Raw genomic sequence first — 14383 nt, 5'->3', positions numbered from 1 at the left:
GCCCAGCTGAGCTGCGGTAGAATCACCTGATCAGCCAGCCTGCCCAACTGGGTGCAAGGTGCCTACAAGTCTGCATTTAAGATCAACAGCAGCATGTTGCTGGTTACTTAGTACTTATAGCTTATATCTGCCTTGTTCTAGTCTGCTCCACCCCTGTGCCCTTGTTTGGTTTGTGACTCCAGCTCTGACCCTTGGCTTGTCTCCTCACTCCAGCTCTGACCCTTGGCTTTGACTCCTTGTTCCCATCTGCTGGGCCAGGCAATCTGGTAACAATCTCTGATATTAAAATCTGGTTACATTAATCTCTTTTAGAGCGAGAGAGAGAGAGAGAGAGAAATTTACTCACAGAGAGGAACCAAACAGGCAATTCTGGATAGTTGTGAGGAAGGGTACGGTGGATAGTTTTAGTACCTGCACCTTGTATCAGAAACCCATAGGTTTCAGGGATTGTATCTGTCTGTGTTCATAGCTAACTTGAAATGGAGGCTCCATGAGAGTCAGCAAAATTTAAACCAAGGGATATTTTTTTCTTTGTGATGTGGCTAGAAACATTCTCAATCTAGGACCCTTCCATTATTAAGACTAAAATAAAAATAATAGACAAATCCCATTTTTCAAGGCTCCTGGGACAGCAATGATATATACATATAGTCAAAGAGAAATAAAATCACTCATGTCAGATGTCTCCCATAGGTCCATTTCCATCAGTGGTGGGATTACTGCTCTTGCGATTATTTTTTAACATTCTTAAATAAGAGTAAGGATGGTCTTGTGCTTAAAACATGGGACTGAGAGTTGGGCTGTATTATCAGCTATGCTACAAACTTCCTGGGAGTCCTTGGGCAAGTCACTTCACCCCTCTCTGTGCCTCAGTTTCCCCATCTGCAAAATGGGGATAATATCTATCATACAGGGATGTTACGAGGCTTGATGCATTAATAGCTGCAAAGTGTTATCAATTTTTATATAAAACTGTCAACATACACAATGGTGGGCAGTTGATGAATGTGCTGAGCCAATAATAGTAACTGCCCCAAAGAGCTTATAGCTTAAAAGCACAACTGGGCGCAATAAAGAAAAATGCAGAAGGCCCAATCTTGTTTCAGATTAAGACAACAGCTAAACTACTTGTGGGAGCAAAATCAGACCGACAGTATATTGGCTATGATCCCTGAGCTTTATACCTTTGGTGCTTCAAGGAAAAGGAGGGAGGGCACTTAGCAGACTCTGCCTGGGGACTGTTCTAAGTGTAAGGGTAGAATGAATGATGCTCAGAGGCATGTGTGGATAAAAGAAAGAGTCAGAAGACAATCCTGGATGGAAAATAAGATCAGGAGAGATACTGGAAATAGAAGAAGCCCTCCAGGGCCTAGCAGAATCTTTTTTCTAGGATCCAAGAAAAATAATTGAGAATTATTGGAAACCTCTCCACACAGACTAAGCCTGATAAGTTTATGGAGGGGATGGTATGATCGGATTGCCTAATTTTGGCAATTAATTGATCTGTGACTATTAGTGGTAAATATGCCCAATGGCCTGTGATGGGATGTTAGATGTGGTGGGATCTGAGTTACTACAGAGAATTCTTTCCTGGGTGTCTAGCTGGTGAGTCTTGCCCACATGCTCAGGGTTTAGCTGATCATCATATTTGGGGTCAGGAAGGAATTTTCCTCCAGGGCAGATTGGCAGAGGTCCTGGGGGTGTTTTGCCTTCCTCTGTAGCGTGGGGCACGGGTCTCTTGCTGGAGGATTCTCTGCACCTTGAAGTCTCTAAACCATGATTTGAGGACTTTGATAGCTCAGACATAGGTTAGGGGTTTGTTACAGGAGTGGGTGGGTGAGATTCTGTGGCCTGCGTTGTACAGGAGGTCAGACTAGATGATCATAATGGTCCCTTCTGACCTTAAAGTCTATGATTCTGTAATATAAACAAGATTCAAACAAGAGATGCCAATGCAGTTTTGGGCTGAGCATGCAGAGGCATCAGATCAGTCTGGAGGGAGAAAACAGCCCCTACTTTTTCATCTTGGCCATTACTACAGAAGAGACTGCAGATAGGAGTGTAAGCAGTTCAGAAAGAGAATTATTATTTTAGGTGGTGGGATGAAGACAGTAGTGAAACTTGCTCCTTCCCATTTTCCAATTTTGACTTCAAGTTAAATTGTCATTCTCTTTAAACATGAATGGGAAGCAAGAGAGTCAGCAAGAATTTCCAGTCATAGGGATCTTCCCACCAAAACACAAGTCACCTTTCCATTTTCGGAGCTCTTTGCCTGTTGAGGGAAGATGTGGGTTCTTGAGATTATATTGGGGCATTGCCACTTATCAGAAAACTATCCACCAAAGGTGAGGATATAACCAGACTCTGCATTGGGTGCTTCTTGCTGTTCTAGGGTCATCAGCTTTTATTCTTAGCAACACGGGAATTGCTATTATTCTTGAACAGACCGATAGTCAATTTAGTTGAGTCTGGGATCCTGTGCCCAACAGTGGCCAAGGCTAGATGCTTCAGGGTAAGATGTAACTACTCTGCCTCTTTGTGCACCTAATTATGCAATAGTATCCAGGAAAGAGAAGGGGAATTTCTTCCTGAGTCCAGCTGGAAATCAACTTATGCCCTGAATAATGAATATTGATAGCACTGGTAATTATATCCTAGTGCTCTCATGTATCTGCAAATTGCTATTCTTATTCAGAACAATGTTTAATCCTTGTTTGAAACTTAGTGGAGCCTCCCAGCTCTGCCCTCACTTGGTTACACAGCAATACCGATAGAACAAAGAATTATAAGTTTAAAAAAAAAAAAAAAGCAACGCTCCACCTTGAACTATCACTGCCAGAATTAGGCAAAAAACCCATTTGTAGCTATGAAGAATGAAAAGGTTTTTGAATCATCTATCATCTTAATTTATCAATAATATAGGACAAAGTATATAATATTTATGACAGTCATTCTCAAACTTTTCCATACATGCTACAACAGACATATGTTTCAGAATACTCCTCCCATGAATTTTAGGATCTCTCCCCATCAAGTCATAACACATAGGAGAGTGTTTGCGACACCTCTGGGTGGGGGAGTCATCATTTGCAGGTTGAGACCCCATGATTAACAATGTATAAGGGAGCTACTTTGAGCCTATCTTCATATAACCTCAGAGTTATGTATGCAAGTCTTTTACTCCCATTTTCCAAATGATAGATTAAAGGCAATGATGATATGCAAAGATTTTTCAGTTTAGGTTTATACCCTATTTTGTTTGTGATGTATAAAGAGAACATGAAAGGTTTCTTTGTGGGGGAATGTATTTTCCTGTCTGTTTTTTACTTTAGAGAGACAATGTGGGTGAGGTAATATCTTTTATTGGACCAACTTCTGTTGGTACGAAAGAAAGCTTGTCTCTCCCACCAGCAGAAGTTGGTCCAATAAAAGATATTGCCCCACCCACCTTATCTTTCCTGGGACCAACACAGCTATAACAACACTGTTTTTACTTTATCAAGAATGTCAAGTCTGGTCTTGACTGGAGGACTTCTTAGAAGTCTCAGATGTGTGTTGTGAGCTCTCACATCTTAATTGCAGAGACATGTGGGAGTATATATATTTAACAATGATGTCCTTTACTCCAAGTGTTCATTAGGCATCAGAATCAAATGAGTGCTAACAAATACTATAAATGTTTAAACAGTCTTAGCAAATATCTTCCTCTCTCAATGTTCAGTTATCACTTGTTTGATTCTTGTTATTAGCCTTCGTTAGTTTTCCAATTTACCACAAAGTCTTCCAGGGTAGGTAAGACCTGAATTCCTTAGATAGAAAACAAGCGGGGCCTTCTTTACACATCCTAAGTAAACCCATTTTCCCCCTCAGTGGGTCATCTTTAAGAAACATGACCAATACCACAGAGTAACCAGAGTTCCTGGCTCTAAGCCTCCAGCTCATTCTATCAGACTCCCTATCCATTAATAAACAACATAAAAATGATTTCACAAGTTTTGCCTGGCCACAGGAGTGTTTTTACAGGATTTGGCTGTTTTAAAATGTGTTTTTATATAAGGGCTTTGACTGTAAAGAGGTCAAACACACGTCCTGTATACAAGCTGCTTTCTTCAATCCATCTGCAGGATTTGTCCATTTCCCCTTACTTTCCCCTTCACTCTTCCTCAGGCCCAATCTTTTTAATGACAGGTTTCAGAGTAGCAGCCGTGTTAGTCTGTATTCGCAAAAAGAAAAGGAGTACTTGTGGCACCTTAGAGGCTAACAAATTTATTAGAGCACAAGCTTTCGTGAGCCACAGCTCACTTCATCGGATGCATTTTAAGTGAGCTGTAGCTCACGAAAGCTTGTGCTCTAATAAATTTGTTAGCCTCTAAGGTGCCACAAGTAGGCCTGTTTTATTTGCGGATACAGACTAACACGGCTGCTACTCTGAAACAGACAGAAAAAGCGCCCAGGAGTCCTTCCTCTCTGGTTCAAATCACTAGAGCCCATTCGCTTCCCAGAGCTGGGACTAGAACTCACGAGCCCTAAGGACAGAAGCTACAAGGTTTGCAGGTGAGGACACCACCCAAACAACTGGAGGAGCCTGCCGCGTGTGCGCATGCTCTCCCTTCTTGGGCTGTCCCAAGTTTTCCTAGCGGGGCGAGGCGGGGCTGATGTTGGACTCTCCCTCCCAGGTTCAGTCCATTGGTCAGTATGTGGCAGGCGCAGGTTAACGCACACCCCGGCCGCATCCCGAGTAGACTCTTCCAGCCTCCTTCTTCCTCCCCTCCGCCCTCTCTGGAAGGAAAGAGGCGGGGCTAAAGGGCAACTAAGTACCGGTGTCTGCGCGTGTCGGCTGGTGCGAGTGGAGCGCGCGGAGCTGCCTTTTATTCACTCTGCTGCTGCCGCTGCCGCTGCCGCTGCCATGCCGCCCCCGGGCCAGGTCCGGCTGCCGGACTGGGATGCGCTGCGGCTCCGTGTCCGGACTCTGATCCGCTCTCACCGGGTCGCGATCTTCAGCAAGAGCTACTGCCCCTGCAGCACCAAGGTGTGGCGCGCGGGCGCCCGGGGTGGGCCTTGCCGCGCACACGCGCCGCGGGAGGAGGCCTCCCGGCAGTTGCCCCCGCGGGGGCTCGCGCTCTGCCGCTGGGGGCGGGGGAGGGGCCCTAATCACCAGTTCTGGGGCGGGCGGGTTCCCTCCGGGCGACCTGAGGCGGGCTCTAGGCCCGGTGCAGCTGGCCGGTGCGAGGGTTTGCACTGAGCTCCCCACGCCTTTTGCTGAGCGCGGCCGGGAGCCTGGAGGCCCAGTGTCTCCCTCCCGCCCTCTCGGAGGGCAGGTATTCGTCACAGGCTGCCATTCCAACAGAGCTCGCGCTCCAGAGCCCGGACCTGGCTCCCGACTTACGCTGGCGCGAGGAACCGGCCAACTGCAAACGGGAGCTCGCGCTTCTTGCCTTAGCTGAGACCAAATGGGCAGAAGTGGGCAAATGCCCCCCCAGTGCACTGGTTCGTGGATTACCGCCCAATCGTAAAGCCACTATTCAGGGAAATGGGGTTGGGGGGGGGGGGTTGGTTGTGCTCCTCAAATGCTCCAGCAGAGGGCATCTCTTTAGTAACCAATCTGGATGAAGCTAAGCTGTCAGCAAGCTTGAGCTTCCTGTCCCCTTTGAGCTGTTGGCAAGGCAGACTTATCACTGACTTGCTCTTATGTTGTTGAATGGTAATTCTGTATTATGTCAATACTGACAGGTTTCAGAGTAGCAGCCGTGTTAGTCTGTATTCGCAAAAAGAAAAGGAGTCCTTGTGGCGTTAGTCTCTAAGGTGCCACAAGTCCTCGTTTTCTTCATGTCAATGCTGTAATCGGTGTTATAATAAACAAAAAAGTTGCTAACCATTGCAGTGGCCAGAACAAGGATTTTTATTTTGGCACTACTTGGTAATACATACCTATGTCTTTCTAGGTCTAGTCTGCTTCGCTAGCTGACAAAGCTAAGCTTGAACTGGAGAACCAAAGTAGCTACAAAAAAACAAACCTGCAAGGCCTTCCCTAGGCATCATAAACAATTGCCTGTCAAATTCTAACTGCAGAATCTTGGTGCAGATTTATGCACATCTTGATTGATTCTCAAATACTTGTTGAATTTTCACTTAAAAGTGAAACCTTTTTTAAAACTCAAAAATCTTATGTGGTGAGGAAAAGCAAAGTTGGAATATTAGGCAGTACTTCTAGTAGCATTTTTCTAACTATATTTTACATTGAAATTTGGTTCCCTGGTAGTCATTCCTCTGTTTTCATACCCTGAACTTGGATCTGTGTGTGTAAATGGGATGTTACAATGGAGTCTTGTAATATTACTGTAGAAAGAAGAATCCCAATGATTGTGTTTTTGTTCTAGTTGACATAAAATTACATTTAGACCTAATTCAGGTCCAAGCTAAAATGTCAGAATGTAGGAGGTACTTCAGATAAGAACATCATCTTGGTTCCTGAAAATATCATCATCTGTTGCTAAGTGTTATGTAGACTTTCAAAAATCTTTCTAATAGTCTTTTTACAGAATTTTGAGCAAGTGAAGTGACGTAGGGTGGTAGATGAAATCTCTTTTTAGGCATAGCAAAGTTTTTTTTCTAGAGAGGATTCTTTTTCTTGGTGAGTCTGTATTGGAAATACCCACTAAGAGAGGAATCCAACAATTGATGCTCATCTGCCTCACTTTGTCTACTGCTTAGCAGTTCTGTTTGGTCTATCAACAGTTGCAATATTAGTTGTAGAGTGTTAGCACCCTTTTTTAGCAATGTCTTGGAGTCCAGTTAGATGGCATTGTCATATTTTAAAAATTTTTTTGTAAACACTTTCTTTTTTTTCTACCTTACACTTCACCTGTTGCTGGTGCTCCAAGAGCTATTCCAGTTGAGGGGAAATGGCTGTCGATTAATCACAGTTAACTCATGCGATGAACTCAAACTTAATCATGATTTAAAAAAAAAAATTAATTGCAGTTTTAATTGCACTGTTAACCAATAGAATAACAAATATGTAATAAATTTCAATGGATATGTTTCTACATGTTTCCAATATATTGATGTCATTTACAACACAGAATACAAAGTGTACAATGCTCAATTTATATTATTTTGATTACAAATATTTGCACTGTAAAAATAAGCAAAAGAAATAGTATTTTTCAATTCAACTCATACAAGTAGTGGAGTGTAATACCGTTGTCTTGAAAGTGCAACTTATAAATGTATATTGTGTTGTTGTTGTTACATAACTGCACTCAAAAACAAAACAATGTAGGCTCTGAAGTTTTACAAGTCCACTCATTCCTAGTTCTTGCTCAGACAAACAAGTTTGTTTACATTTGTAGGAGATAATGCTATCCCTTCTTATTTACAATGTCACCTGAAAGTGAAAAGAAAAGGAGTACTTGTGGCACCTTAGAGACTAAGGTTGCCACAAGTACTCCTTTTCTTTTGCGAATACAGACTAACACGGCTGCTACTCTGAAACCTGAAAGTGAGAACAGGTGTTCACCTGGCACTTTGTAGCCGCATTGCAAGGTATGTACGTGCCAGATATACTAAACATTCGTATGCCCCTTCATGTTTTGGCTACCATTCCAGAGGATGTGCTTCCATGCTGATGATGCTTATTTAAAAAAAAAAAAATGTGTTAATTAAATTTGTGACTGTCTCTGCTCTGTTTTACCCACGTTCTGCCGTATATTTCATGTTATAGCAGTCTTGGATGATGACCCAGCACATGTTGTTCTTTTAAGAACACTTTCACTACAGATTTGACAAAACACAAAGAAGGGTCCAATGTGAGATTTCTAAAGATAGCTACAGCACTCACCCAAGGTTTAACAATCTGAAGTGCCTTCCAAAATCTGAGTGGAACAAGGTGTGGAGCATGCTTTCAGAAGTCTTAAAAGAGCAACACTGGTGCAAAAACTACAGAGCCCAAATCACCAAAAAAAGAAAATCGAGCTTCTGTGGTGGCATACGACTCGGATGGTGAAAATGAATATGCATTGGTCTGCACTGCTTTGGATTGTTGTTGAGTATAACCTGTCATCAGCATGGATGCGTGTCCTCCGGAATGGTGGATGAAGCATGAAGGGACATACGAATTTTTAGCGCACCTAGTACGAAAATATCTTGCGACCAGTGCCATGCAAACATCCATTCTCACTTTTAGGTGACATTGTAAACAAGAAGCAGGCAGCATTATCTCCTGCAAATGTAAACAAACTCGATTGGCTAAACAAGAAGCAAGACTGAGTCGACTTGTAGGCTCTAAGTTTTGCATTATGTTGTGTTTGAGTGCAGTTTTTTGTACATAATTCTAAATTTGTAATTCAACTTTCATTATGTAGAGTATAAAGTATAAAGCACTATGGTACTTGTGTGAGGTGAATTGAAAAAATACTTTCCTTTTTTTATTACAAATATTTGCACTGTAAAAAAACACAACACAGAATACAAAGTATATAGTGCTTAAACTGAAATCAATATACTTGAAAATGTAGAAAACATCCAAACATATTTAAATAAATGGTATTCTATTATTGTTTAAGCGCACGACTAATCACAATTTTTTTAATTGCTTGACAGCCCTACTACTAATCTATGTGGAGTCATTCGAGACTCTGTGCTCATTAGTGTTCCTTCCTGCTGCTGCTGAGGCAGAGATTCCCTTGTAGGTAGGCTTTTTGGCTCCATGGAAACAGCCAGCTCTGGGAGCACTATATTTACTGTCCCAGAGAGAGGAAGGGCAAGTACTGCTGCAGGTAGGCTGGGGAGCAATGTTGACTCTGGGCTTAGTGGGGGAAGAGAAGAAGGGAACGTGCATGGAGCTGGATTAAGGGACAGGTGGTAAATCTGGAGCAAGGAAAGATGCTTGAGGAAATTTAGTGGAATAAGGGTCCCTAGTGTGTGTGTTTTCCCTTTGCAGAGGAAGAAGGAAAGAGAGGCGGAGGGTGGAGAGAGTATGTTGAAGAGAACAAATGAGGTCAAGAAAATGCATCTTCTATTTGCCCTTTGGCTCTTTTAGGAGACTAGATAGGAGCAGGAATAAGAAACAGTGACCCATTGCAGGGGAAAATCCATAATGGTAAGATGAGAAGGAAGTTGGTAGACAGTGCACGAATGGAGTTGTCAGAATTTAATTTTCTTGCAGTTACTGCCAGTCAAGAATAACTTGCATGTATTTTAAATTCTTGCAACCATGGAGAAATTGATACTGGATGAGATGGAAAAACTTACAAATGCTAGCAGTCTCTATACTGATACGTAGAAGCAACTTGATACACAGAATAACCACTACTTCACATGACTGCTGATTATGATATGCCCTCAGCTAGTATATTATGCATCCGTACAAATGCATAATGACTTTGTTAAAGAATGCTAATTGACTTATGAAACACCAGACCCAGGACACTGCTTATTAGCTAACTCCACCTTATGGGGTTTAAAGTAGCTAAACAGGTTGAAGTAATGAGAGCGAATGCTGCCAGGAAAAGTTTTAAAAAGTGCATTGTCATACCATAGTGTTTTTGTTCCAAGTTATTTTCCATATAAAACTTAGTGTTAAGCAACTCGCTAGTAATGTTTGTCCCCTAATGGTTTGTTGTTTTGTTTTTCTTGTGTAAGAATTTTAAGGAATTCTTGTCTGTGTACAAATGCTTTAGTTGAATTCAAGTGTGATGCATATTTGTATGCTACAAATCAATATACAGACTGCAAATATCGTCTTTCTGTACAGTTTAGTTAGATCTTATAGGAAAAGTACCCTATGGCTGAGAATAAAGATGGCAAGGTTAGAAAGTCTTAAAATTAAAATCTAAAATGTTAAAGGACAAATGTACTCTCCCTTCTTGAGTGTAACTATTTGAAAGCTCTTCTGTCTCTGTTCTTGCCTCTCTCTCCTAAAGAACTGTTCTTGCTACTCTTTAGCAGTAGAGCCGTTCAGTGGTGCCTTGTGCCGCTGCCACACTTGAACTATTCGTTCTACAGTAGAACCTCAGAGAAACGAACTGATCAGTCAACCACACACCTCATTTGGAACTGGAAGTACCTAATCAGGCAGCAGCAGAGACCCAAAAAAGCAAATATAGTATAGTACTGTGCTAAACGTAAACTACTTTCTTTTTTTTTAAAGGAAAGCAGTATTTTTCTTCTGCATAGTAAAGTTTCAAGGCTGTATTGAGTCAATGTTCAGTTGTAAACTTCTTTGAAAGAACAGCCATAACATTTTGTTCAAAGTTGCAAACATTTCATTTACGAACAACCTCCATTTTTGAGGTGTTTGTAACTCTGAGGGTCTACTGTATTTATTTCATAAAAAAGGTGTCTGTCTCCTGTAGGCTGCTTTAATACAAATTTAAAGTAAAACAGCAGCTAAGCAGTTATAACTCACTGGCATCCCCCAAAAGACTAAGGCCCCTACTCCATAAATATTAGTCCCATCAAGCTCCACTTTTCCAAAAGTTACATAAACAGCCCTTTTGGAGTGCCCAAATACGTTGGTTCCAAAGGAGCATGAGTAACAAAATTGAGAAATTCTCGTAGAGAAATCTGCGATCAGCACCCTTTCTTAAATCAAAGGTATCTGCTCCCTAATTGCCATCTCCCCATCTTCCCTTCCAAGCAGTCAGAAGTTTAGGGTTTGCCGTGGGTATGGGTTGGCATCCCTGATCATCTTGGCTAATAGCTATTGATGGACCTATCCTTTATATAGTTATTGAATGAACCAGTTTACTTTTGGCCATCAACATCCAATGGCAATGAGTTCCACAGTTTAACTTGCCATTGTGTGGCAAAAGTAGTACTATTTGTATTAAACCTGATGCCTATTTTAAAAAAAAAAAATTGCCTCTCCTTTGTTCCATGCTGTCATTGTTGGCAATCTCTCAGATAATGCAGCTACCTAGCCATGTATGATTTTATAGGTCAAAACCAGGAATCTTCAGTTCTTTTAATTTTTTTGCATGCATTTAAAAAAAAAATAAAACTGTTCAGTAAAAGAAAATGTCCGTCATTTTAGGGTCACTGTTGACCATTTCCAAGTCTGAAGATTGAGAGATGGTAAATTTTGTGTTCCTAATCCTGGTGTGGGTTGTCAGCCATGGATCTAGTAATTTTCTGTGCAGTTAAATGGTGAAAGTACACTTCTAGATTTCAAACCTAATTTGCTACTTAATAGCTTCCTCACAAAACTTTCCCATCCCCAAAGACTCTTTGGCCATATGTGTATATCTGTTTACTAAATGACCCTTGGTTTTCTATCCTCTACACCTACTTCAAAGCGGCTACCTCAGATGTCTTGGTCTGGTTACTTCTGACACGATATAAGGGGTTAAAAAACAATCTCTGCTACTAAGTTTGTTTGTTTGTTTGTTTGTTTTTTTTTTTTGTAGACAAAGTTCTCCCATCTCCTTCAGGAGAACATGGGTTGGATACCAAAGTCTGAATCCTGTGTGATACCTAAACATACTTCTACACCGAAAATGAACATATGATTGTAGTGCTGGTATTGCTTTAATCCAGCTAGTGCAGCCAAACTTCATTGTAGGTGAACCATCTCAGGAAGCTTGCCAGGGACCCTGTACTTGGGTTACTAACAAGCGGTAAAGTGCAGGCTTCCATGGCTTTGCTCTGTTTGTTCCCGCAATGGCTAGATTAAAGCAGGACAGGCGCCTACTGCACTAGTCAAACTATGTTTGTAGTGTTTCAAAGTAGCAGCCTGTTAGTCTGTATCGCAAAAAGAAAAGGAGTACCCGTGGCACTTAGAGACTACATTTTAGAGCATAAGCTTTCGTGGCTACAGCTCACCATCGGATGCATTGGGGAAAAAGAGGTTGAGAGGTTTTAGTTCATTCAGATGACAGAGCCGAAGAGTACCCAGAAGTCACCTACTACAGGACGGCCCAACAAAGAAAACAACAGAACGCCACTAGCCATCACCGCCCACAACTAAAACCTCTCCAACGCATCATCAGGATCTACAACCTATCCTGAAGGACGAGCCATCGCTCTCCTCAGATCTTGGGAGACAAGACCAGTCCTTCTTACAGACCCCCCCACTGAAGCAAATACTCACCAGCAACCACACCACACACAGAACCACTAACCCAGGAACCTATCCTTGCAACAAAGCCCGTTGCCAACTCTGTCCACATATCTATTCAGGGGATACCATCATAGGGCTAATCACATCAGCACACTATCAGAGGCTCGTTCACCTGCGCATCTACCAATGTGATATATGCCATCATGTGCCAGCAATGCCCCTCTGCCATGTACATTGGCCAAACTGGACAGTCTCTACGTAAAAGAATGAATGGACACAAATCAGACGTCAAGAATTATACATTCAAAACCAGTTGGAGAACACTTCCATCTCTCTGGTCACTCGATCACAGACCTAAGAGTGGCTATCCTTCAACAAAAAACTTCAAAAACAGACTCCAACGGGAGACTGCGAATTGGAATTATTTGCAAACTGGATACCGTTAACTTAGGCTTGAATAGAGACTGGGAATGGATGAGTCATTACACAAAGTAAAACTATTTCCCCATGGTATTTCCCTCCCACCCCACCCCCCACTGTTCCTCTGATATTCTTGTTAACTGCTGGAATTAGCCTACTTGTTGCTTGTCACCATGAAAGGTTTTCCTCCTTTCCCCCCCCCTGCTGCTGGTGATGGCTCATCTTAAGTGATCACCTCCTACAGTGTGTTATGAAAACCCATTGTTTCATGTTCTCTGTGTGTGTGGTATATAAATCTCTCCTCTGCTTTTTCCACAAATGCCCTCCGATGAAGGAGCTGTAGCTCACGAAAGCTTAGGCTCTAATAAATTTGTTAGTCTCTAAGGTGCCACGTACCTCTTTTCTTTTGCGAATACAGACTAACACGGCTGCTACTCTGAAACCTTCCCTCAGTGGTATGATAACCCAGGGTTCATGTTCTCGTGTGTGTGGTGGTGTGTGTGGTGTATAAATCTCTCCTCTGCTTTTTCCACCAATGCATCCGATGAGTGAGCTGTAGCTCACGAACACGTAGCTTTAATATGTTAGTTCTCTAAGGTGCCACGGACTCCTTTTCTTTTATGGTTTGTAGTGTGAATGTACCACCTGTGGTGGTGAAATCACATGAGATAGCAAAGGGGCTGCTTCTGAAAATTACTTGGAAGTAATGACTTAGTATCTGCATAACTCAGTGTCTTAAAACAGTGTATCTAATGTAATCATGTTCAATAGCAGATCTTGGTCCTAAACTACATCTAAATATCAAATCTTTGACTTGGGAAAATGCAGTGCCCTTGTGTTCCAATAGTAGATATCAAATGAAACTATTCTGGTTTGTTACAGGTGAAAGAACTTTTTAATTCTATGGGAGTAGACTACTATGCTTTGGAACTGGATTTAACTGGTAAGTAAAAATGACAGCTCGTGTTGAGCATGGATATATATATTTCATCCCTTAATCTACTCTCTTCCTATAAACTGTCTTGTACTGATCAGAAACACTAATTCTCTCTTGAATGATGCCTCGTTTGGTGCAAGTTACAACAGCATTTAAAATACATGCTAAACTCTTATATTACAAGGCACTTTAAAAAAAACAAACAAAACCTGATTTATTTAATCAAATAGAAGTTTGATGGCGGTGTCAGGAATTACCCACTGTTCTGTCTTGCAGGAAAAGTCAAGCTTTCCCCAAGTTACTTTTTTTTGTTTCCTAGATGAACTGTTAATCTTTTATTTGACTTAGAAGTGACCTTTGTGAAGAAATTTGCTGAGTCATTGGAGTTTGGGCGGGGAGACGAACGACTAAATTTCATTGCTCAGGCTGTAGCCAGTGCCAGCTTTTATTAAAGCTAGGAGTTCTGAGGTTACAGTACAGTCTTGTATTAAAATTACTTTAGTTCTTGAGAAAACAGTTAGGAATTTACTGGGCATTAATTGATTGTAAGATTCTGAATATATATAGAAACTTCAGTGGTCATATTTGATTTAAAACTTTGCTACTTATACCGTTTACCAATTTATACTTCATAATGTCAAAAAAACATTGTGTTGAATAGTTTTAAAATGTACTGACTGACTCGCACTGAAGTTTCCCCTTTTGGTTTAGCATTCTCTCTATGCTAGAGAGGTTCCCGCACAGTAAATGGATCCTAGTCTGGCAAAGGGAACTGTAATAACATATGGATTTGCTGAGTCCATCTTGCGTTTTTGGATGGTGATTGTGTGTTAAGGGTTTCTAATTATGGCTATGCTCCATTTTCAGCTCCTGAGATTATTGGCGCTGTCTTGAGTGGATTAACATACAAAAGTGTATATTCCCACAATTAATCACACCCATTTCTGTACTGGCTGGACTATATT

At 41.5% G+C, this 14383-nt stretch overlaps 1 protein-coding gene across 1 annotated transcript in view; it reads left to right on the top strand.

The window, feature by feature from the left end:
• Positions 1–4783: 4783 nt before the first annotated feature.
• Positions 4784–14383, top strand: part of TXNRD3 (thioredoxin reductase 3) — a 33952-nt gene continuing 24352 nt past the window's right edge. The window contains exons 1-2 of the mRNA XM_043519691.1: positions 4784–5029; positions 13364–13424. The gene's annotated coding sequence lies outside the window, so the exon portion shown is untranslated. The remainder of the gene's footprint in view (positions 5030–13363; positions 13425–14383) is intronic.

Source organism: Dermochelys coriacea, chromosome 7 (genome assembly GCF_009764565.3).
Source record: "Dermochelys coriacea isolate rDerCor1 chromosome 7, rDerCor1.pri.v4, whole genome shotgun sequence".
NCBI lineage: Eukaryota > Metazoa > Chordata > Testudines > Dermochelyidae > Dermochelys > Dermochelys coriacea.
Note: the sequence above shows the minus strand (reverse complement) of the source record. Positions and strands in the feature narration are given on the sequence as shown.